The sequence below is a fragment of the Felis catus genome, chromosome D1 (genome assembly GCF_018350175.1).
Source record: "Felis catus isolate Fca126 chromosome D1, F.catus_Fca126_mat1.0, whole genome shotgun sequence".
In the NCBI taxonomy this organism is placed as follows: Eukaryota; Metazoa; Chordata; class Mammalia; order Carnivora; family Felidae; genus Felis; species Felis catus.
The window spans coordinates 2,874,834-2,900,584 of NC_058377.1; the positions used below are offsets into that span (position 1 = coordinate 2,874,834).

Genomic DNA, 25,751 nt, shown 5'->3' on the forward strand with positions numbered 1-25,751 from the left:
AATTCCTCTCTCTAATGACAGTTACTTTTGATTCTTCCATCTATTTTTTCTGATAGTTATATTCATATTTCTGTATGGTATATCTTTAAAAAAATTTTTTTTATTATTTAGTTTTGAGAGAGAGAGACAGAGTGAGGGTGGGGGAGGAGCAGAGAGAGAGAGAGACACAGAATCTTAAGCAGGCTCTAGGCTCTGGGCTGTCAGCACAGGGCCTGACGCGGGGCTCAAACCCATGAACTGTGAGATCATGACCTGAGCCGAAGTCAGATGCTTAACTGACTGAGCCACCCAGGTGCCCCTGGAAGGTATATCTGTTGAATTCTTTTTTGTTTGTTTAAGTTTTTATTTAAATTCCAGTTAACATAGAGTGTAATATTTGTTTCAGGTGTACAACATAGTGATTCTACACTTCATTACATCACCTGGTGCTCATCACAACAAATTTCACCCGTTCCCTACCCACCTCCCCTTCAGTGACCATCACTGTGGTCTCCATGGTTAAGAGTCTCTTTGTTGGTTTGCCTCATTCTCCCTCTTTTATCCACTCTGCTCATTTGTTTTGTTTCTTAAATTCCACATATGAGTGAAATCGCATATGTGTCTTGCTGTGACTAATTTCGCTTAGCAGAATACTCTCTAGTTCCATCCATGTCATTGCAAATGGCAAGATTTCATTCTTTTTTTATGGCTGAGTAATATGTGTGTGTGTGTGTGTGTGTGTGTATTTATATAGTATGTGTGTGTGTATGAATCACATCTTCTTTGTCCATTCATCAGTCGGTGGACACTTGGGCTATTTCCATATCTGACTATTGTAAATAATGCTACTATTAACCTAAGGGTGCATGTATCCCTTTGAGTTAGTGTTTTTGTATTCTTTGGCTAAATACCCAGTAGTGGGAATACTGGATCATAGGGTTAGTTCCATTTTTAACTTTTTGAGGAATATTCATACTGTTTTCCACAGTGTCTGGACCAGTTTGCATTCATACCCACAGTGCATGAGGATTCTTTTTTTGTCCACATCTTTACCAACACTTGTTATTGATTATGTTGTTGATTTTAGTCATTCCAACAGGTATGTGGTGATATATTATTGTAGTTTTGATTTGCCTTTTCTTGATGATGAGTGATGTTGAACATCTTTTCATGTGTCTTTTGGCTATCTGGATGTCTTCTTTGCAGAAATGTCTGTCCATTGGTTCCCATGTTTTATTGGATTTTTCGGGTTTTGTGTGTTGAGTTGTATAAGTTCTTTATATATTTTAGATACTAACCCTTTATCAGATATATTATATCTTCTCCCATACGTTGCCTTTTAGTTTTGTTGATTGTTTCTTTTGCTGTGCAGAAGCTTTTTATTTTGATGTAGTCCCAATAGTTTATTATTGCTTTTGTTTCCCTTGCCTTAGGAGACATACCTAGGAAGAAGTTGCTACAGTCAGAGAAATTACTGTCTGTGCTCTCCTCTAGGATTTTCATGGTTTCAGGTGTCACATTTAGGTCTTTAATCCAGTTTGAATTTATTTTTATGTATGGTGTAAGAAAGTGGTCCAGTTTCATTCTTCTGCATGTTGCTGTCCAGTTTTCCCAACACCATTTGTTGAGGAGACTAACCTCTTCCCATTGGGTATTCTTTATCTCTAGAAACTCTTCAGAAGTTTCAATTTTGGTAGAGATTACTGGTTCTCCTTTAACTTCCTTATATAATTTCCTCCTTATTTCCCTGCTTTTATTTTCCCAACATGATTGCAGTATAATTAGTGAAACCAGTAGCAGGCTCTTACACTATTCTTTGTAGGTAAATACATATGTATGTTTTCACTGGTGAGGCCAAAAGTATAGATGATGTATTCTTTACTCATATTATTTTTCCTCATATTTAATTATTGCCTTATAGCTTTTATTTACATAATTATCTATTTATCTTCCATCACTTTTCCCAGAAGCGATGATTTTCCACACAAGCCCTAATTTTTACAGCACTAGAACATACCACATCACACATCTGGCTTGTCGTCTTTAAACTCTTGGTTCTTCTCCTCCTCCTCCTCCTCCTGTCTTCCCTCCTGCTGCGGTTTGGACCGGTCACTTGTCACCTGCTGCAGGGCAGGTACCCTGGGACCCTCTTTAGCCGTCCTTCATCATGTGAGGCCTCTTTTCTGGATCCCGTACCTTCCTCTTGCTTTACTTTCCACGAGCGCCTTTTGTAAAACTCCCTCGGAAAGGGTACCTGGAAGATTAACTGTTAAATCTTTGGATATTTTTAAATGTCTGTGATCTGTCGCACGGTTTGATGGAATTCAGTCATGACCCTGCACGCTGGGCTAAAAATGAATTTTCCGCAGAATTCAGAGGGTGTTTCTCCATTTTACTCTAGGAAGCAGACTTGCTGTTCCGCGGTCCAATTTCGTGTTGCTTCTGACCCTGTCACATGCCCAGCTCCTGACCCACCACCTCATGCTTTTAAGATTATCTCTCTGTTCCACGTGGTATAGAAACGTCATGATGACGTACACAGATGAAATCCCTTGTTCCTTTTACTGGTCTTTCACTAAACCCTTTCAGCATTGACATTTAATGTGTGCCTCTTTTCGGAAATTTTCATGCTTTAAAAAAATGTATATATTAGTTGCATACACAAATATATGTTTTTATCTGCTCCTTATCCTTGTTCTCCTTATTTGGGTTTCTTAGCTGTGCCTAGGAAGCATTATCCGGCAACCCTGCCCCTCACCGTTGTGCCAGAACCATCTGTCACTAGGGTTGCATTTTATTGTCGCTCCTGAGGCCTGATTTTATCAGTTTTTATCAAAATGACTTTTCTTTTTCAAAATAAAATGTTCTTATTTGAGCATGTGTGCTCGGCAGTTAGAAGCACGCATTACTGCCGGCGTCTTACCGGCAAACACGGATATAGGACAAAGAAGCTGGGGTGAGGGTCTTATTTATAATATTTTTAATATGTTCATTTCTTACATGGTATGAGACGACTCTTGTGGTCTTGGAAGTAACAAAAGTCCAGTATCACGTAGCCATGCCCTCATTTACGAATTTTTTTCAAGAAAATGAACCTGCTCTGTGAGTTGGAAATTGGAGGATGCTGACTTTGATGAAATAAAACCTGAAGCACGTTCCCTGGACCGGAGGGGCTCTCAGCAGGTACAAGGAGGCGAGAACATCAATGAATGAGAGCAAAATAGTGAATAAATACAATGGCACACCATTTTCTGTTGCCTAATGAGACAATTATGGTTTAGAATTTTATAATTAACTGTGACTCTGGAGTTTGTTTTGTCCAGAAAAGAAACAACAACAGTGATCACTCACTCTGGAAGAATACCTTTAGATATTTTCATTAAACCCCCAAACAAATAGGATACTGTATCACATTTGCAGGTGAGAAAAATATCCAGGGTTTCACCCACTCACCTGTTATTTAGCCCTTAGTAAATGTCAGAGCCTATACTCTGCACAGTACAGACGGTCAGAAATTAGACTCATTGACCCTGATTTCAGAGCTTAGTCGGGTAGGTGTGCAATCCGCATCAAATAATCACACACACAAAACGTGTAAGGGTTTAGGACACATGACATATGCTATTGTCAGCATTCAATAGTGGACTTTGTCCTTGTTCATTCAAGAAGTGTTTCAGAACTTTGGCTTGTGGCCAGGCTTTGTCCTCTGGCTGGAAATACCACCCAAACAAGTCAGACACAGATCTTGCCCTCAGGGGAATTACAAGCTAGTAGATCCTTAGAAAGGACAGGAAATATGCTGGAGGTTATAAATTTGGGAAATAGGGAGCTGAAATTCCAAAATTCACACTCTGATGCCAATGCCCATCGTCCTCTATCTCACACACCTTTCCTAAGTTCACATGTGTTTTTGTGAACATTGGTCTCTTTGCTTGGGTACCTGCCCCGCAGGTGAACGTCCTTCCCGTGTTGGAGAACTCCCCACACTGTGTGAGTCTACAGACACTGAACACACAGGTACTTTTTTCCAGGTTGCTGTGCAGAAACAGGTCGGGCGTGGGGTCTTACCAATTCCCTATGCTCATCTCCATTTTATTTAGGGTTAGGTGTCTCAAAGGAGGGACCATGTGTGAGTGTATTGACAGAGAAAACACCTGGCTTTAGGGGATCACAGTCACGGAGTCCAGTTTGTGGCTCTCGCAGCCACAGAGTCCGTCTGTGGCTCCGATATTCAGCCACGGAGTCTGTCTGTGGCTCTTGCAGCTACCGAGTTCATTTGTGGCTCTGATATTCATCTGCGTGTGGCTCTGCTGTTCTGCAGTGGAGTCCAGTGTGTGGCCGTGATAATCAGCAGTGGCAGCGGGAATGGTCTCATTGTGCTGTGGTTTTGACTCTAGTTGTCCCTTTTTCTTACTACTGTTGAGTCTGGTTCTCCCTCTCTCTCTGCTGATGAAATCATCTCATAGCGTCATTTTCTGTTACTTACAACCAAGAGTCCAGGCTAATTCACTTTGGATTATTTCATTGCAAACACCCACATTGCCTGGCCAACAGTGGGTTGGATGACAGGGAAATTAAATTTGCTGTGTGCTAATGCGGAGTTCTCTATAATTTCCTCCTTCCTTCCTTTACTGTAGGAAAAGGTACATTAATAAGAATTAAAGTATTGAAAATGCTTTCAGGACCATTGACTTGTGTCCTGGCAAAGATAATCCACTTAGAATAATTTGGCCTATTGAAACCTATACATTGATTCGCCCACAATGAATGTCTACAAATATCCAGACTTTAACTGATAGCATCTTCAAGACAATGTAAATCAGTGATAAACCAGAGATACTTTAGTTTCCTTTTAGTCTGCTCCTAGTAGTTGTTAACCTTTTATTCTTATTTTGTAACTTGTCTTTCAGATTTTTGTGTGAACATAATCATTTTAAAAATGTGAACTGAAAAATCTGTCAGTCTTTAACCTCATATCACCAAATAACTGAGCACTTGGGATTTTTTTCACTTCTCAACCAGTAACTTTGATATCATCTGCATACAGCCTAAAGAAAATGTCAGTCAGGGAATTTGTCGATTCTCAGAGCTGTGTTCTAGCAAGGAGGTTTCTAACCGCCCCTGCGTTTGTCTGTGCTGACTGGTTTGCTTACCAATGCCTCGTTTACCTTGTGATTTATGAGGAATTCGTTTTTCTGAGTTTTCACTAACATTAATTTACACAAACCTTCTTTGTGTTGTTGTTGAAATTTAAAAGAGCTTTATGTTTGCCCCCAGCAAAGTTTTTCAAAATAAATACCTATCTAGCTAAGTAGAAATTTTCTGTGATACTTATTCATGATAGAAATTGGTAAAGACTCTGTTGATTCAACGTGTTTAATTATAGGACCACATTAATGGTTCTGAAAAGAAAAATGGTTACACTGTCCACATTGTTCATTCTGTCAGCCTTTCGGATCTTTCAAGGATATTGGGGAGCCCTGGCCACTGGGCATGTGGTCTGTTGGTTAATACCAGGACATGTCGACCACCACATCTTAATCACATGCCGGTTAAACTCTATATGCAGTAATGTGGATATTTCTAGATATCTGGATGTTTGATAGATGGATACCTAAGCTATTAAAACAAATTCCAAATGTTTATCTTCGAAGCCTATGTTACCATGAACTGATGCCTTTAATGGCTTACCTGAAGTTCATGGAGAATAAGGAAAAGTGCTGTTATGTCAGCGTCCAATAAAAATAAAGTGCAGCACATAGATAAAAAGATACATCCTGGTCCCTAACCCTCAGATACAGGGAAACATCTCTATGTGAAAGCCGATGCTAGTAGAGCTTTGTATCAGTTCCTTCTTGCCGCCATTTACTCCATTGCCATCATCACCGTGTCTCTGAGTTCATCAGCGTTAGCTTTGGTGTTTCTTTCTTTTGGATCAGTTTCTTTGGGAGTGATGTTTTTCAGATTGACTTCATGTACTTTGAGCCGTATTATTTATTTACGTTTTCACCATAGCTTAATGTACCAAAATACGTGAGTGATATTGATCCTTTGTCCTGAGTGACATTCTGTGCTACAGTTAATATTTTGTAAGATAAAAGCTATTCACAGTAAGTTTGTTTTAATATTAAACCAAAGACTTAATGAAACCTTTCTACCTCAGATTTAGAGGTGGGGACAAAAGAGGTCCAGATAACTTCAACAGGACGCCAGCATGCATGACCAGTGCCTTCATCCATTCTCTGCCCTCGTTTTTTTCTTGCAAGATCTCTAAGTGAATGAAAGGCCTTTTGTCTTCATCTGTCATTGGGGAAGGTTTAGTTTCATTCTCTTCCAGAACGGAAGGGACTCATGGTGCCCTGAGATGTACCGAGTCTCAGCTTCCTTCTTGTTTTATTACAGATACTAGTACTGCAGTAAGGTTATATTTGCTTGTGCTGTTATGTATTGCAAATACTTACACAAACGTTATCACTTTGTGTGTCCCACGCAGTCTAGCCAAGTATCAGTTTTTATCTACACTTTATAGATAAGGACACTAAGGGCCAACGAATTACGTAACACGTGATGGCTTGATGTGTAGATTCGCTGTTGAGAAGGGCTGGTTCCAGAACCTGTGTCTCCAAGCTGAGTGGCCTTTGTAGTACAACACAGCATCTGTCAGTTATTATGCTTGTAAGAAGTGTTTACCCGGCCAAACCCCTATTTTTTGGACCCATGATAAAGCCCACGGCCACTTTTATTACCTTATGGCGCCAGGTAATAGGGATTCAAGTTCGATGGTGAAGTATCAAAAATACTGCTTTCTAGATATTGCAGTGTGGTGAGTGCAGGCGGGAGCAGTTTGGTTGTATTGTAAGACGAGAATCAAATTCACTTTGGTATCAGAGAATTAAATCTCTGGGATCTCTCAGTTTCAATGGACGGCAAACTGACCCTTTAGTGTTGCTTACTTACAGCTTTTCTCAGAGTTAGCTTCTTACGTATGGGGACCGATTCCAGCTTTTCTCAATCATCTTAAGAGTAAATATGAGACTATAGAATAACAGTGCTGTTCAGTTGAATTGCATTTTCCAGGTTTTTAACAGCCTGATCTGATAGGAATCCTGGGGGGCGGGAGTGGGTGGGTGATGGAACAAACAGGTTTTAGAACTCTCGTTTTAGAGATGAAAAACTGAGACGAAGGGGCTCGTCCAAGCACACCGATCCTGAGCAATCATCTTGGGGCTAGAACTCCGTTTTCCTGACTGTCGGGTTTGCATTTTCCTACCTCCCTACCCCTGCCTCTCCCCTTCCCCCCTCCCCCCCCAGCCCCAGCCCTACCGGGTTGGGGGCTATGCCAGCGCTCCCGGCAGGTGGCGTTTTGTGATAGTGAAGCGGCGGCCACACTGTTTTTTTCAGTTCAAGAGAGGATACCTAGTCTGGACACGAGCCTTCGTGTCATCAAGCGGTCAGAATTCCTTACGGTAAAACTCAAATCCTCGTCCTCAGGTGATGCGTGGAGGAAACGCTTTCTGGGGGTTGTAACGTGTAAGTGAACGTCTGTACCGCGTGGCCCTGGGTGCTGCTCGGTGCCCTCCCTCGATTGAACCCTCCCCCCGTGGGTCAGTGACGCCCACGCCCTCGGGGGTCCTCGCCAGGCCGGTCAGTGTCCTGAAGAGCCGCCCGCCGTGCGGTTTAAGAACACCTGCCCTGAAGCAGAAGCGCGCGCACGGGACAGGATGGCCGACAGCTGGCCGTTTGTCCGCTCACAGCCGGCCTGTTGACGCGTGGCTTGCCCGTGGGAGCCGACGGGTCGCGATCCCGGAGTGCGTCTTCCACGACTCAGACGACGTGTGGGGGACGGCCCAGCCCCGTCCCCGTCCCCGCAGAGGAGGACGCGCCCCTGGGGAAAGGAGGAAGGCGGCGGTGACGGGGAGCACACCCGGAAGGGGGGAGGGGGGTGCCCGCCGATGCACCTGCGCGGACCACGCGTCGCGCCTGAATTGGCACGTGAAGAACGGGTGCCCGGCCGGGCTGCCTGCCCAGGTCGCGGGGCCATCGGCTGGTCGGCCGGGGCGCCTCCTGCTAAGTTGGCGCCTGTGGGCGGGGGCAGGTCCCCAGCCTCTGGCAGCTGAGCGCAGGCGCGCGTGGCGCGAGCAGCCCTCGCGGAGTTGCACCCGTCAGCCCTCCTGCATCCGCAACGTGTCCGTGTGCACGGCCGCTTCTCCCTTATTCGCGGGCGAAGAGGACAGAGGGCCCTAAGACGCCCTCTTCAGCCTCCGAATCTTTCAAAGCGATCCTCATCCGAAAGTCCAAAGTCGTAGCGCCCTGCTCAGAAAATCCACCTGTGCAGCCAGCCCTGCAGAGACCCGGCGGCGGGTTCGGTTGTAGTGGCCGCAGGCTCCCTTTTGGCCGCGTCCGGCGTCCTACTGCAGGGTGTCCTCACTGCCCCATCAGCGGTGTCCCGCCTGCGGGTCGGCCTCCTCGGCGCTCCCGAACTTCAGCCCCGCCTGCTTCTCCCGTTTGACTTCCCTTAGCTCCTCCGTCACGTTCCCTGTTTTCCTGTCCCAGCAACAGCTTTCTCCTCCAAGGCCTTCTGCTCCTCCCGCTGCCTCGTGCCTCCTTCCCACGCTGGGGGCTACCCTGGATTCTTCCAGGAAGTTCCTATTCGGATGCATCCTCTCTCCGGAAGTATTTTCTCCTTTGCAAATGGGCAGGGGGTCACCCATTTAATCCCAGTCACAGACGTCGGCAGGTTACAGCCCACAAGGGTCTATTGTGAGCGGTTCTCCGTATTTCTCAAGCCTTCCTCGGAAGCAGAGTCGGCAGGGCTCTAGGTGTTGGGGGACAGACGTTTTGTTGACAAAGGGTCATTTTATCAGGCTGCAAAGAGCTGACCCAGAGTGCTTTCTCTGTGCCTACTGAGCGCCGTTTGAGAGGTCAGCCGGCTCTGTAGTGAAGATTCAAAGAGGCATGTTCTGTGTTTATATTTCCAGCACTTTGTTTCAGAAAGATGCAGGGCCACGGTCCATTCCCTTCGCAGCATTGGAATTATCTTAATGATGACTAACTCACCAAGCTCTTTCTGTGCAGTCATCAAGATTCTTGCGGTTGCCGCGTCCAAGAACTTTGTCAGATTGCAATGTCCCCCACATGTGATGGTCCTCAGGACATATTAGTCAGCTAGCGTGACACATCCATTCGAATTGTTTTTCTTCATTTGAGTTCCAGAAATTAGGAATAAACCTTAAAAATGATTAGAGATCATAAAAAATTACAGGAGGTATTTGTATGTTTTCTTTATTTTGAAGCGACTAGGATGCATTTCCCTTTGTTTAGCAAATAAATACTGAGTAGTCACTCTTTTCCTTAATATACTATTCCTCGAAGGTAGTGTTGTGCAAGTGTTGGGGAGGGTCTACTTAAAGTTATATCTTTTTATGTCATTAACAAAATTATTTTTATTTTTAATTTATTTTTATTAAATGTTTATCTGTTTTGAGAAGCAGAGAGAGAGAGAGAGAGAGAGAGAGAGAGAGAGAGAGTGGGGGAGGGGCAGACAGAGGAGAGAGAATCCCAAGCAGGTTCCACGCTGTCCACACAGAGCCTGACCTGTGAGTTCGAACTCACAGAATCTGAGATGATGAATGGAGCCAAAACCCTGAGTCAGACACCTAACTGACTGAGCCACCCGGGCATGCTGAAAATGATGGATTTTTAAATAAAAATTCTGATACCTTAACGTAAAGTGATCGCTGATCTTGTTAAAACATTAAAAAATTTTCAAGCCTTGTGCTAATATTTGGCCCTAACGAGCTGTGTTCTGGTTACAGGAACTTGTTTACCTACAGAATCATAGGGAGCGAAAGGAGGTATTGCAGTCAGTGTTGCTTGTTTTCGTCCCAGCAGACTTGGAGTGAGTGCTGACGTCTGTGTCTTAGGATTCCTCACCTTCTGAGACACAGAGAACAGAGACACCAGTTACTTCCCTCAGGAAGCTCCCAGTCTAGTGGGGGAAAATAGTTCACATGTAATAGTATCTCATAATATCTATGTATTTTACTTATTTGTGCTTAGCGCTGTTTCACAGATGGGACATTGAATGTCGTGAGTCGTCGTTTGCCCGAAGTCACACAGTAATGGGGTGGTCAAAGCTACGTTTCAACAAAGGTGTCATGCCTGTGGATCAAGGGAACCGCCTGCCGAGGATTTGACCATACGTCATGGGGCACCAGAAGCCCTGAGAAAATTAGAACCTGACTTCTCTCAGACTCTTGAGTTGGGAAAATTAATGCAACGATGGCACTTCATTCTGGATAAACAATCACTGTCTTCCAATGTTTTCTATATTCATCTGTCCATTTGATCTCTTGAGTGTTTCATAGCTTTTCAAGTGGGGGAGAAACAGAGACACTGTTGTGCTGTCCTGAAAACTCTGGAGAAACTGCCAGCAATTCTGGAAACACCCAGAGTCAGTTACAAAGGCTCAGCCTCTGTTTTCTGGAATGAGTGTAGTTGAGTGCTATCCACACTTGTCAGTTGAGACAAAAGGGTTTCTGGAATGAGTGCAGTTGAGTGGTAACCCACTTGGCAGTTGAGACAGAAGGATTCCATGTTTCTCAGTGGACTCACATCCCTTCAGCCTCTCGAAGAACCACAGAGCCATGGGTCTCTCAACAGCCATGACTATTGGTTCCAGTGAAAATGAGAAAAATGCTAGTGTGGGAAGTGTATGACCAATGGAAAGACGAGAACAACCAGTTACGGGCAGAAAGGTCCTCTGCCCCGTCAGAAAACACGAGTCAGGACACAGCTCATGAGAAGAAGCTCTTCTCGTGGTTCTAGCTGACCAAGAACAGAGTAAGTGGACTGTGAGGTAGTGAGGTTCCTGTGGCTGGACGTTTCCCAGAAAGCTCTGTGAAAATGTTTTTGGTAGTAGCTGAGGCGGTCCTGGCAGAGGGTGAGGGGCTGACACACGGTCTCATTTTCCCTCCGTCCTGCTTCTCTGGCGCCCTCCCTAGGGTAATGCTTTTTGCTCCTGTCCCCTTCCTTTTGCGGCTGGCGGTTTTGAAAAGTGGGTCTACGAGAGGCAGAAGGAGGATCATAAAAAGGAGAGAAGGCTAGGAGGAGGAGGAGGAGGAGGAAGGCAGGTAGGAGATAAGGGAGGGAGATGCATGGTGGTGAGGTGGTGAGGTGTTGTCCTTGGCAGGAGGGTGCCAGCACAAAATTACTCCCGTCTACCTGTGTCACAGACGTGTTGGCACAGTGTGTGGATGCCCAGTGGAGAGAGAGCTCCAGGATGTCGGGGTGTAGGGTAGGGTAGTGATGCCAGGGTGACCGCTGACACTCGGCCTGACCCCTTGCACACCTTTTGCCCCCAAGGCCTGCACAGACGCCAGTGGGGAGGCCCCGTCCCAGTACCGGTGGCCCTCTTAGGAGTAACGCTCCTAAGCTTCTGCACACAGCCTGCCTTCGGCTGTCCATGTGTCAGTGCAGTCTCTCTGCCTGGTTTCTGTGGTCTTCTCCCTGTTCAGTGCAGTGGTGGCCCTCTGACGTTACCTTTGCTTCCTTTTAGGGAAAGTGTGCCTGTGTGTTTTGGCATTGTCCAGAGAGGAAGTTGTCTAACTTAAGCCCCTGCATGCTTGCCTTGGCCCTTAAGGCCCTTTTCGTGGCAGGACATGGTCTCATGACCTGCCCTTAGGACTCTCCAGGTCCTCCCTCCCCTCCCCTCCCCTCCCCTCCCCTCCCCTCCCCTCCCCTCTTTTTCAAAGGTCCCTGCCTAAGGTCTCCAGGCTCTAGTCGGTGTGGTACCAGACCCTCCCAAAGCTTTCTTCAGGATGGCAATGGTGAAAAACTCCACCATTAAAATTAAATGCTGAAAGCCAAAAAAGGCCTTCTGTTTTCTCTTGAAGTAAAGAACAGTGTAGAGACTTAAAGGGCAGTGAGTGTGAGGGAATTGTGTAAGAAATGAAAGAGCGTCCATACTTGCCGCCTTGCCGGGCACACCTGTTCCCTTTTCTCGTCTCAAACCACTGCACGTCTTGAACTTGATGTACACGTGTAAATGCCACGCGTGGGCACTGGGCTCTGTGGGGGACCCTAAACCCATGCAGGGTGTAGAAAGGCTCTCCCTCGTGTGACAGCCCATGCAGGGATCGTTCCAGCGTTTTGCCGAAGTTACTGTGTTTCTGCCTGTGGCTTCCTGCTAACCTTCCCTCATTGGGCCAAGGCTCTCTCTTCAGGGAGGTCGTGCGTGTGACAAATTGCTCTGCTATGTGGCCGGAGCCACAAGACAATATATGGGCGGTTTAGCATTTCTCAGAGTATCTCTGAAGTTTGGAATTCTGATAACAAAACAAAATTGGCAAATATGTCTAGACTTGAATTAAATCGGAAGCGAACACTATTATGGCTTATATCTTTAGAACCACAGTTGGGACTTTGGCTTCTGTTTGGGAGGGAGTAGCTGGTATCAAAGAAATCCTCCAGAAGGGAGGAAATGTCAGATCTGGATAGAAAACGAAAACAAAACACGGCAACTGTTGGAATTCGTTTGGCAACGATCACAGCAGCCGAGTTCTGTGGAGACGAGACCGAAGAGCAGAGGAAGTTGCATCAGGGTGAACCCCACGTGTGCCTCTGTTTCCCCCCACGTTCATCGGTGAATCTCAGCGATGGGGATGAAGGCGAAGGGGACCGTCAGTCGTAGAGTCCTGCCAGTCTTGTTGTGATGGGGAGAACGCATTCCGGGAAACCGAGGCAGCCAAAACGCGAGAGGAAATGGTCCTCAGGAGAGTGCACTGCAGAGACACGAGCCTCACATTGTGCTGGCAGCTTTGCCTGCGGCCTGTGCCACCAACACACGCATGCACACACACTGCATACACACCACACACACACATATACCACACACACACCACACACACCATGGAGACTCAGGAAAACACCTCAGTTGAGATCTCAAAGGGCTACGTCGGCAGTAAGAGCTGCACCATAAAAACCTAAGTACCACGTTGAAACGTAAAGACGACGTGCAACTGAATAGGGCTAACAAAGCCTGCACCACATCAAGGTGATCGGGTCACCCTTCAGTGGCTCGTGACAATTATGCTAAATTCTTTTTGCTGGAAGATCATATTATTCACTATCACTCTAGTGATTGTTACCTCCAAAGCCAAGTTAAAAAAAAAAAAAAAGTTGTCACAGAAGGAAAAAGAACAAAATGACCAAAAAAGAAAAGGAAAAAAAAAAAAAGACAAAAAAGAAAACTTAAAAAAAAAAAAAAGACAATAGTAAAACACCTGTAAGAGATTTGATTATTGTAATTACCAGGCACAAAACTTCAATATAACTATGATTAATGGGTTTGAGTAGTAGAGAAAAAAATGGAGAATTTACCCAGAGAACTACAATCTACTTAAATAATATAAATTCTAAAAACATATATAGTAACAAATTAAGACAGTGATAAAAGTTAAAATAGTAATTTAGGCACAATAAAACCAAGGATTAGTGAACTAGAAGTTGATTCAGCAAGAAATTCCTAGATTGAAGTCCAAAGAATACAAAAGATGAAAAAGATTGTAAGAGCCAGATACAACGTAGTGAAGTCTGGAAATTTGTGTCATTAGAGTCTTCGAAGACAGGCAACAGAGAATTGAAGGAAGCAATATTCACATAGCTTTCAAAATACCTCAAATAACACACAAGACACACACACACACACACACACACACACACACACACACACACACACACTTGTGCGGACCATATAAAAAGTCCTGTTTCCTTCAAGGGTGAAATAATAAGACAGCAAAGTTTTTATCAGAAACAGTACAAGACAAAGAGATGTTATCCTAAAACACTTGAGAATAAAATAAGTCCCACTTGAGAATTATATTCCTTCAGAGAATAAAGAAAATAAAGTCCTTTATAAACAAAGAATAGAGATTCATCTTGGAGTGACCACACTAAAAGAACTATGAAAAGATGTTATCATCGAGGTAAAAAGAAAAGAATATTCACTGTTTAAAACAATAATAATGATATGTTGTGGGGTTTAAAAAATGTAGAGAAATCACATAAAGGAAAAGAAGTGCACAGAGCCAGGAAATAGTTCAGGTTGTGAGTTCCTTGTGTTGTCAAGGCAGTAGGGAAAGTATTCGTTTGAAATAAGATCTAATAAGTCAAGGATACCTATAGTTATATTTAGGTTAGCCACTAAAATAGTTAAGTAAAAAGTCATAGAATAAAATAAAGTGAGCAGTTTAAAAATCCTAAATAAGAGGGCCGCCTGAGTGGCTCAGTTGGTTTAGTGTCCAAATCTTGATTTCAGCTCAGGTCACAGTCTTATGGTTTGTGGGATCAAGCCCCATGTTGGGCTCTGTGCTGACAGCGTGGAACCTGCTTGGGACTCTCTCCCTCTCTGCCCCTTACCTGCTTGCACATGTGTGCTCACTCTCTCTCTTTTTCAAAATAAATAACTAAACCTAAAAAAAATTTTTTTTAATCTTTTTTGATTTTTTTTTTTTTTGTTAATTTATTTTTGAGACAGAGAGAGACAGAGCATGAGCAGAGGAGGGGCAGAGAGAGAGGGAGACACAGAATCTGAAGCAGGTTCCAGGCTCTGAGCTGCCAGCACAAAGCCCAACGCAGGGCTCAAACTCACCGTGAGATCATGACCTGAGCTCAAGTCAGATGCTTAACCAACTGAGCCACCCAGGCACCCCAAAAAAATTTTTAAATAAGAGGGGATTTAAAAGGAACAAAGAACAAATAGGATAAGTAGGACACTTAAGTGGGACACTTTAACATGGTATATTTAAAACTGAATATATCAGTAATTATATTACATATAGATATATGTATTCAAAACTAAAGACAAAAAATTTCGAGTTGGAAAAATCTCAACTACTTTGATAGGTTATAGACAGTAAGTTATGTCCTGTAGAAGCCTGAAGTAGCTTAATAAATTTATATACAACTTGGACTAAGGACAAAAACTATTGAAAAGATCGACATTTCATCAAAATAAAATTTTCCATTCATCAGAAAGTTACAATAATTCTAAATTTGTATGCTGCTCATGCAGTAACATAGACAAAAATGGTCTAATAACACAGACTCAAAGTACAGAAGGCAAATCTAACAAAAGGAAGAGAAAACATGGAAAAGATAGAATCATTGGAGCCTATGTAAATGTTAGGACACGTAGGAAATAAATCATTAAGGATGAAAAATATAACATTCGTAACCATTGACATAAGCGAAATAAGTAAAAGATTGCATCAAACAACTGAAGAGTAAGTATACATAAAACAGTTTTCAAAGTAGACGATACGCTGGATCAGAAAAAAATCACTATGTTTCATAGGATTAAAGTTGTTCAGAGTATGTACTTTTCTTAGAGGAAAATCATGCAAGAAGGCAATATGAAAAGATTACTTAAAAAATTCAGGTATTTTCAGAGTAAGCAATAAACATTTACAATAACCCATGAGTCGACAATATTAAGTTTTAAACCTGTGGGATTTAGTTAAATCTGCGAGTAGTGGGAAGTTTATAAGTGTAAATACTTCTAATGGACAAAAATAGAAACCTTAATATTGTGATTTATGTGTTCCTCTCAAGAAGGTAGAAAAGGAACAGCAAATTAAATACGAGTAAATCAGTAGAGAAGAACAGAAATAAGAACAGAAGTCAGTGAAAGAAACAATGGAGAAAATTAAAACTAAAAGTTGTGTTTTTGAAAAGGCTGATGCAACGCGGTAGACCTGGAAGTGTGTAGGGAGAATTCTCTTCCAAAGGAGTTTGGGTCTGGGGGTGCTTGGCCAGCTCAGGAGGTAGAGCGTGTGACTCTTCCTCTCGGGGTTGTGAGTTTGAGCCCCACGTTGGGTGTAGAGATGACCCACAAATAAAATCTTAAAAAAAAAAAAAGACAAAGGACTTTGCGTCCTGGTGTAGGGGTGAGGTGAGGAGAGTCATCATTTGTGGCTCCTTCAGGGTCTGCCCCGCCTGTAGAGATCCATGTGCTCTAAGTCATTAGCATCCTGGGGCAGCTCAGATCGGCTCGAGGCAGATATGTAAAGTCTCTACAATTTGAACCTGCTAGGGGGTAACCCTTGGGAAATTCTCACCTAATTCCGCCTGCCATGTTGGTCAAGGTTTCGGCAGGCCGGTATCATAATATTCATTCCCTATAAATTGCGTTTGTGGGCTGGGAGGAGTTGAAGAAAGTGGGTAAGAAGATGCATCGTTTTTGAAGTTGTGCTTTGAAGTTGGATCCTCCAGCAGCCACCTGACAGTAAGAGGTTGGAGCACAGGTAGACCTCACAGAAGGTGGTGGCCCCCTTGCCAACCGTTTCACTCCTGGTGAACTAAGGGGTGTAGTGTGGGTAGGGAAGGCAGCGGGTGTTTGAAATGCACACAGGAAATGGCGGCTGTAAGGCTGACGTGCGTGTCTGGCTCTTGGCAAATGCCATTGAGGTCCCACAGAAAGGTAATGCTGGGTGGAGTCCTGGGAAACTGAAAGCCCGATGTGAAAGCCTCTCCTGCAGTGAGAGGAAGAGAAAGCTGAGGACCAAGTCAGCAACTTAACAGAGAGGCCCGCCTCAAAGACAATTCAGTGCTTACCAAGGCTGTCCTGTTATGTCAAGGTCATTTTCCCTGGCTGAAAAAAACGAACACCCTGGGGCTTTGACACACTGGATGAAGACAGCAGTGTGGATGCATGTGACTTTCTGTCTTCCCAGAATCCCTCTGAGTTCTCAAAAGTAGCACCTCCCTCCAGAGCCGACGTGCCTTGTTCCCCACCTCTTATGTTGGAAGACGGCTCCGAATCAGGTGTGTGGGATCCCACCTTCCATCGTGGCCACCACTCCTGTAACCAGGGTTAACTTGTCGCATAACCTGGGTGGTTTTAGAGCCCCTGAGAGCTCCAAGAAATGGATGTTCTATTCCAGGAGGTCCTGGGGGAGTAGGAGCAGGACTGTATTCTGAGGGTGCTAAGTCAAGAGGCAAGAAAATACAATAGGAGGGGAATGAGTTTATTCACTTGGAAATGCTCTCCTGGGATGTAGGATTTAACACAAAGGACAAAAGGAAACCAAAGTGGGCATCTGGGATGGGACACGGTATGTATGCCAGGTCAACCACGTAATCATGTTCTATGGAAAGGTGCAAAGGACATGCTGCTTCCAAAGGTTTTCATGACAGGGACCCCAGAAATGCTGGAACTTTATGGTGATTTTACTCTGTAAGCCTGGCTCTTGGAAAGACTGTTATAAAATGCAGCTAGCTGATAATAACAGGGATGAGAGGACCTCCCTCAACACTGGATAGGCGCTGGGGTTAAATACTAACTCTAATAGGCTACAGTGATCCTAATAGCTAACAAGTTGAAGTGGAAGCCAAGAGATCTGACGGACAAAGGGTTTTGTACATGGCATCCTTGAGGGCGAAACGGGCTGTGTGCAAGGGTGCCACTCAGCTCTTCTCAAAGAAGAAGGCAAAGATTGATGAGGGGGGGCTGAGGGCAGCTGCCTCAGTAAGAAGCGGGGGTCCCTTTCTCACTTTGCTAACATTTCAGGGGCCCCTGGGACACCTACCTGAACTGACGCTGATCCCTGGAGTCCCTTTCAAAGTATCATCATGGCTCCCTGCCAGGGTCTGGTCCTCTGGGGCCAGATGATATAGAGAGTCTTGACAAAGTTGTAGCTTATGGTGGATCTTTTGGCTGTGTGGGTTCATCCAGGAGCCATTTTTCAGTTTCCTAAATGTGTAATTAAAATACTTAGCAGTTGGGACGCCTAGGTGGCTCAGTCGGTTAAGTGTCCGACTTCGGCTCAGGTCGTGATCTCGTGGTTTGTGAGTTAAAGCCCCACATTGGGCTCTGTGCTGACAGCTCAGAGCCTGGAGCCTGCCTCCCTCCCTCCCTCCCTCCCTCCCTCCCTCTCTCTCTGCCCCTGCCCTGTTCATGCTCTGTCTCTCTTTGTCTCTCAATAATAAATAAATAAATAAAAATTTAAAAATGCTTAGCATTTGGTAAAATCTGATGCCTTAGCTTTTGGAATAAAAACTGTCACACTGGGGAAGACAAAGTCATAGACTCTGGAACTACTTCATCCTTCAGCCAAGATAGTAACTAAAAACCACTCTCGTGCTCCAGTGTGATAGGGGAAAATGGGTACCGTAAGGTTAATTTGCCCCCGCCCCTTTTTTAATGCACCCTGCTCTCCTTCCGCGGCTCCTTTCCCCAGGACCTTAAAGTAACTCACCTACTCGGCACACTCCTTACAGGGATTCTTGCCCCCGGTCTTCCGTGTCCTCTTGCTGCGCTAGAGTGGTCATTCTAACACAAGTCTAGTCCGATAGCTACTCCTCTTCGGCATCCATGCACGCTTCACTTTTGGGTTAGGTCAGAGGGCTATAACCTGGCACGTTCCAGTAGTGTGCATTTTGGAGACCCCTCCACTGACCTCTAGTGTGGACTGCCATGGGGCTCTCCTTCATATCTTCCCAGACCACCCTGTAAGTCTGTACTATAGCTTACCCGTTCCCTCCGGGCATCCTGCCCACGTGAAATTATACTCGAAGGCAAGGAGCCGTGCCTTTCTTACCTTTCTTCCCAGCGCCTTATCTAGCGGCTAGTCCTTCGTCAGGTGCTCGGTACACGTATGAAGGAGTCCGTGCTTGCAGAAGTACCTAGCCCACATTAGCAGGAAGAGTCAACAGTGACTGGCTAAATCCATTAGTTGAGTACTGCCAGCAGGCACAGTGGAGGGGGCTACCAGGGTGATATTTGCTTTAGGGATGCGGGATTGGCTTGTTGTCTTTGCAGAATTTATTTGCTTTCATAATTAATTTTTAGCCTGGGCTAACATTAAAATTAGTTGTTCTCCCTAAGGGCATGGAGGATGCCAGTAAATGATGTCAGGGACAATTTTGTCGGAGCAGAAGCTCTAATAATGTTGCAGTGGCTAATTCATATGCAGGTGGTGCAGTTGGCTGCGATAGCAATGCTGATCGATAATGAAAAGGCACGTTAAGTTCTCTTCTGTGCAAGTGACACCTGCCCACGAATTCTTGCCACGTCGGTACCCGGAGGACACGTATGTAGCCCTAGTCTCATTTCTGAGCCCAGAGGTTGGAAAAGTGACCACCCACCCCTCTGTCATGCGGTGGGATATTCGGGACAGGAGGACTGGTCCCGATCTGTGTACGGCTACCTCCACTGAGCTTGACTCGCAGATTTCTAGAGATGCCATATGCCAGAAATGGAAGGGTTTTTAGTATTATTTTCATTTGACCCTGTTCCCATAGGTAGTCCATAAAGTTGGTCTGCAGATATTCTGGAGCTGTAGCCAGCAGCCCACATTCAGGGAGCATCTGGAGCCCTCGTGCATTTTTTTTCCTTCACTGAATGATGCCTCTGTGAGTGGTGTGGCCTGATAGGGTCTCCTCAGGGTCTGATTTAGTGAGGGTCACATAACCACAGCGTCAGGGACGTGGATCACAGAGGTGAACTCCAGCAGGTAGCCCACATCACGTATGCTCGTGTACCTGTTTTGCCAGACGTCGTGTCAACTTAGACATATAGATTGTTCTTTGGAACATTTCGTTCATTAATTCTGTTAGGTTTCCTTTTCTTCCTGAAAGTAGAAAGTAGAATGCTCACGTGAAGGGCTTGGTTATACATTGGTTATCTCTTGAGGTTTCAGGGAAAGATCATTCATTCTTTCAGTATGCTTCTGTGGGTAAATTTTGGGAAAACCATGAAACTAATTCCATTCCCAAAGTGTAGTAAAAAAAAAAAAATCATTCAACAACATGTTTTAATCTAGGGAAAGCAAAATAATTTCAATTAGAATTCTAAAATAATAATAAAATTTCAGTACTAAAACCTCTTTTCTTGTCAGTATTTAAAGTCCCACTCTATCGTCGGAAATATTTTTAATCTATAAGTGACTGTAAAAGGATATTTTAATTCCAATGGCCTTCAGTTTGTTTGAAACTGTGAAATATCCTAGTCAGTTTTATTAAAGTATTTGTAAAATAATCCTTTTATCTCTGAGTAAGCAGTTTGACAGTTATAACCCAAAACTGAGGAGCTGAGAATTCATCTCAGCCAGTGTATACTACCTGTTAGCATTCTCTGGGCAGTACTGATCTTGGTTGGAGATACAGCAATTATCGGTAACTCCTCTCTCTGTATAATTACAACAAAACGAAATTCTAAGAATGCACTGATTTATCAAAAAGTATTTTTTTGGGCTCCACCTTCTATCTGAAACTTCCCAAAGCAGTGTGTTAAGATTCTAGGTTCATTTCTGGAGAGGCGCTAAGATTCTGGGACCTAGACATTATTTTAGAGGCCCAAGTCTTGCAATTTTCAAAGTTTGTTTTTAAAATATAGAGAACAAAATCTTTGCATACATTGAAGAACTACCTTATCCTGCCCTCCAAGCCTCTTAGGTTTCATTTTCAAGGAGTTTCCTTAAGAAGCCACTCAGTCAACCAGAGTCTCTAGAATTTCATGTGAAAAAAATATTAGGTCCTAAATACATATGTAAAACATCTATACCCTCAAAACTTCCGACTCCCTGCGTCTTCTCATCCCAATGGAAGATGGCATGTTTACTGCCTAGAGAGTTTGAGGATACCAGGTGCACCTGAACACAAGACAGAAGTGCCTTACCAAGATAGGACACCAGCTCGAACTTCAAAGTTAAGAATGGAAGAGAGCAAAAGCAAAACTGAAGATTGGTTGTGCTGTGAATGAGCTACCACACCAGCTCTGGAATTCCTACTTTGAGATTTCTTCTATATCCAAGACCATTACGTGTCTTTAATGCTCAGTCTACTCTTTTCTTTCATTTCTGAACTTCCAGAAACACTACCCACCTGCTTATTAGTACCTTTGTCAGGAAAATAAAGGACTGTTCTCTTGGGAAGCCAATTCAGTAGACCATCCCTCTGTGGTCGGTCAGCCTTCTGTCCCTGTCCCCCTGCCATAATTCCTGGCGCCACTTAACTTTTAACCATCTTTGTAGTTTCACCTTTTCCACAATGCCATGTGGCTGGAGTCGCACAGTGTGTCGCTGCTTCATGCTGGCGCATTTCACTTAGGAATACGCGTTTAAGGTTCCTTCATGTCTTTTCATGGCTTGACAGCCCATTTCTTTTCAGTGAAGAATAATATTCCACCCTCTGGAGGCTTTACCTCTAATGGAAGGAAGTATAAACTGACACTGTCCAATACAGGGATGCAAGAAAGGGAATAATTGGGGCATTTTCTTTCTAAAATTTTAAACCAGCCCAGGCAATTTATCTCCGTTACTCATTGCTTTGCTTTTTACTTTTAGGGTATCATTGATCTACGATTGAGTATATATATGGAGTGTACAATTTTATAAGTTTAGACATATTTATACACTCATGAGACCATCACCACAATCAGGATATTGACTCTATCCATCACCCCCCCCAGATTTCCTTACAATCTCACCTTCCTGTACACCCCACACCTGTGCCTGTTCTGTAGTAACCTCTGACCCACTTTCTATCACTGTGCATTAGTTTGGATTCTTTAGGTTTTCATGGAAATGTAATCATAGTAATAGATAATCATTTTTTACTTGCTTCCTTCCCTCAATGTGGTTTATTTGAGATTCATCGTGTTATTTTGTGTATCGTTGGTTTATTATTTTTATTGCTGAGTAGTAGTTTATTTTTACTAAATTTGTTCATTCACTGGTTTATTGATGGAAATTTGGGTTGTTTCGGGTTTGGTCCATCATATATAACATTGCCATGAACACCCTTTTCTGCGGACGTAATCTTTCATTTATCTTGCATGAATACTTACAAGTGAAATAGATGATTCCACATCCCTCACCACATTTGGTGGAGCTCCCCCCCTTTTTCTTTCAATTTTAAACATCCCAGTGGGTGTGTGGACAGATGCTTTGTTGCAGTTTGCATTTCCCTAACGACTAATCATTTGAGCATATTTTCCTGTGCTTATATAGCGTCCGCATACTTTATTTTTTCTTACACAACAGAAATTTTTTTCTCACATTCCTGGAGGTTGGGAAGGGCAAGCGGCTTCACTGGTAGGGGGTTCCCACCTCACCCGGTGCTCCTGTGAGCTCTTTGTGGGGGTGGAAGAAGTGGACTCATCCATCTGTGTTTTGTGAAGAGTCTGTTTTAAACTTCTGCCGAAGATTGAGTGTGGTTTTTGTTTCTTACTTTACAAGTCCCTTCTGTATTCCAGCTGTAAATTCTTTGCCGCCTGTATTTATTGCAGATACTTTCCTCTGACCTGGGCTTTCCTTTTCTTTCCCTTAACGGTGTCTTTTGATGAGCAGATGTACTTAATTTTAATATGGGGTTGATCACTTTTTTTCCTTGGATATGTTTGTGCTCTTAGTTTTTTATGTAAGAAATCCTTCTTAATTCGATATAGCAAAGACTATCTTCTGTTTTCCTCCAGGAATTTAAACCGTTTCAAGGTGACACCTAGATCTGTGATCCATTTCGAGTTAACTTTTGTACATGGTGTGAAGTATGGATTAAAGTTCACCGTTTTTTGCACATGGACATCCAACTGTTTCAGCATCATTTTATTCTGAAAAGACTATTCGTTCTGCACTGAATTGCCTTTTCACTTTTGCTAAAAATCAATCCTTGTATTCTTTAATCTGTTCCATTGATCTCTTTTGCTAATTCGTTCCATTGATCTACTTTGACGCCAACATCAGAGTCTTGATGCCTGTAGCTTTTATAATCTGTATTGAAGTCAGGTTATGTCATCATCCAACTATTTTTCCAAGGTTATTTTAACTTCTCTAGATCCTTGAATTTCCATGTGAAAAATTATAATTTTATCTCCGTTTTCTAGAGAATAGCCTACTGAGTTTTAACTAAAATTGCATTGACTTGGGGCCAATTTGTGGAGAATTAATATCTTAACAATATTGAGTCTTCTGATATATGAGCATGGACTAACTTTATTTCCCTTTGCTTATGTTTTCTTTAATTTCTGTCATCACTGCTTTGTAGTTTTCAGTGTCAGGGTCTTCATATCTTTTATCACATTTATTCATAAGTGCTTTGTGTTTTTATATTATTTTCAAAAAGCTATTTTTATTTCTGATTGTTCATTGCTAGTGTATAGAGATACAATTTATTTATTCTAGATTGATCTTGCATCTAGCAAGTTTTCTAAACTCACTTATTAGTTCCAATAGCTTTTTTGTGGCTGCTGTAGATGCTAATGAATTTTCCACAGAAAGGATTATGCTGTCTGCAAACAGAGTTTGACTTTTTCCTTTCCAATCTGCATGTGGGTTTTGTTTTTCTTGCTGTAGTGTATTGGCTAGAATATCCAGTACGGTGTTGAATGGACGTAATGAGATTTTCTCATTCCTGATCTTAGGAGCAAAGCAATCAGTCTCTTAACGCTAAAAGTATGATGTTTTACATAGGCTTATTTTTTCTAATATTTTTTAAATCAACTTCTCATCTTTTCCTCATATACTGAGAGTTTTTATCAGGCGTGGACATTTGATTTCATCATGTGGTGTTTTATTTATTTATTTTTCAATTGAGATTAGCATACGATTTTCTTCTTTCATCCGTTAATATGGTAAATCGTATTGGTAAATTTTCGAGCATTAAACCAGCCTTGCGTTTCATAGTGCCACCTGGGTAATGAGATACTGCTTCTTTTACATATTGTTGGATTCCATTTACTTATTACATGTCTATTCATGAGAAATTTTGGTATCTGGTTTTCTTTTCTTGTAAAGCTTCCTTTCTGGTTTTGTTGTCAGGTTAATGCTGTCATCAGGGAGTGATGGGGATGGTTTCCCTCCTCTTCAGTTTTTGGAAGTCTGCGTAGATTTGGCATTACTTCTCCCTTCAGTTATTCAGAGTAGGATGTTGAAATCTCTACCTATAATTGTGGATCTATTTCCCCTTGTAATTAGGTCTGTTCTTTCTTCATGTATTTGGCAGCTCTGTTACTGTATGCAGACGCATTTAGGCTTGTTATATCTTCTAGATAGCCTAACTCTTCTGGATGGTGGGAGGAGTCAGTATTCATGGCTCTTTATGAACTCCGCTTATTCTCCCTAACCCTTCCAGGATGAGACCCTCTCTTCAGCTTCAGGAAGATTTCTCACACATGTGTACGGATCAGCCCTCTCCTAGAGAACTGGAGACAGGCCTTCTACGTCTTGTCAGAAGTTTCTTCGCCACTGTTTACCCTCTGGTGCTGTGTAGACTCTTGCTGGTTTGGCCTCTGAGCTCTCACCTTGGCCAGAACGCCACACTCCATACTTATTCTCGCTCACCTAGCTTGGAAACTGTAGCTGATTGCATAATGCTCGAGTTCAGTTAGGCTAATTTAGTACGAAGATCTGAAATCTCATGTGAAATCATTCTTATACTCTTTATTTAAAAAATAAGATGCTACAGGGCGCCTAGGTGGCTCAGTCAGTTAAGTGACTTCAGCTTGGGTCATGATCTCACGGTTCGTGGGTTCAACCCCACCTTGGGCTTTGACAGCACGGAGCCTGCTTCAGTTCCTATCTCTCTCTGTCTCTCTGCTCCTGTCCCTCCCCCCCACCCCACTTTCTCTCTCTCAAAAAATAAATAAACATTTGGAAAAAAAAGAAATAAGAGGTTATAATTCTGTTTTAAAACAAATTATGTAGAATATAAGGATTGAAAAAAGGATAAATAACTTAGGAAATAGTGACACCACTGAACTAATTCCATTTCCTAGTGTCAGGGAAAAGAAAGTTTTCAGAGGCATTTTCAAAATGTAACTACTATTCTTACAGTGTGATGTATGGTCACCATGTTATAAAGAGAAGCAAGTATAAATAATCATTTTCTGAAAGACTGTTATAGATGCACACACTTTAAATAGAACAAGGCTAAAGAACATTCTGTTTTTGTTATTGCTTCTCCAAAGTCTGGTGGTTTGGTTGCGTTCAGATAAACCCTCCAGATACTTGGCTCCTTGTCTGAGCTCATAGCAAAGATGCCCAAATGCCTTGTCAACCGCCTGTGCCCTTTCTCTGCTTCTCATCTCCTGTCTTCCCATTTTCCCTCTAACTGTCCCCTGCCCTCGTGGCCTCCACATCTAATATTCCTTCAGTAAGGACTGAACAGCAGCCGGACAGATTTCTGGGCTGGAGTGTCCTCTCTCCACACATTTCAATTAAAATTCCGTGATGTTCTCATTGCACTGAGTCAGTAAAACTCCCTCGTGTTTCCATTCTTTAGTATTTCCCTGCTTGTACTCCCCACGCCTTTTGTGACTTTTGACACGTTCTTGATATTTAAAAAAATGTGAAAAAACACCATTGCTTATTTCTGCCCAAGATGACCTCAAAATGAGATACTTCTGTGAAGATTTGGATGGACAAATATACACATTTATTCCAAATTAAATGAATGGTGTTTGAATTGAGTTTCAAACTGCGAACTTCAAAGGACAACTAATTGTACAAATCAACACAATTCCTTTATGAGAACATTGACACTCATAGGAATGTAAGCTGTTATATTCCCAGAGAAGAGAGAGAGGGTCTGTGTTTAACATTTCTTGACCAAGATGTCTGGGAACCACCATCACAGGCAAGACATTATTCTTAAGATCTTACACAGAATGCATTCAGGGAACGAGGGTGGTGTGGGTGCCTCAGCCACTGTGTGAGTTGTTCCTGGGGATGGTGGTTCTGTATCAAAGTATTAATATTATTTGATCTTTCTCATCA

At 43.1% G+C, this 25,751-nt stretch overlaps 1 protein-coding gene and 1 long non-coding RNA gene across 2 annotated transcripts in view; one reads left to right on the plus strand and one right to left on the minus strand.

Annotated features, from left to right (window-relative positions):
- The window catches only part of GRIA4 (glutamate ionotropic receptor AMPA type subunit 4), a 1,433,894-nt gene that overhangs the window by 185,554 nt on the left and 1,222,589 nt on the right, over positions 1–25,751 (plus strand). The gene's annotated exons all lie outside the window — the stretch shown is intronic.
- On the minus strand, positions 5,338–7,271 carry LOC123380689. The gene is made up of 2 exons (XR_006586771.1): positions 6,726–7,271; positions 5,338–6,615 (listed from the first exon to the last, which is right to left on the minus strand). It is a non-coding gene; the product is annotated as an uncharacterized LOC123380689 (long non-coding RNA).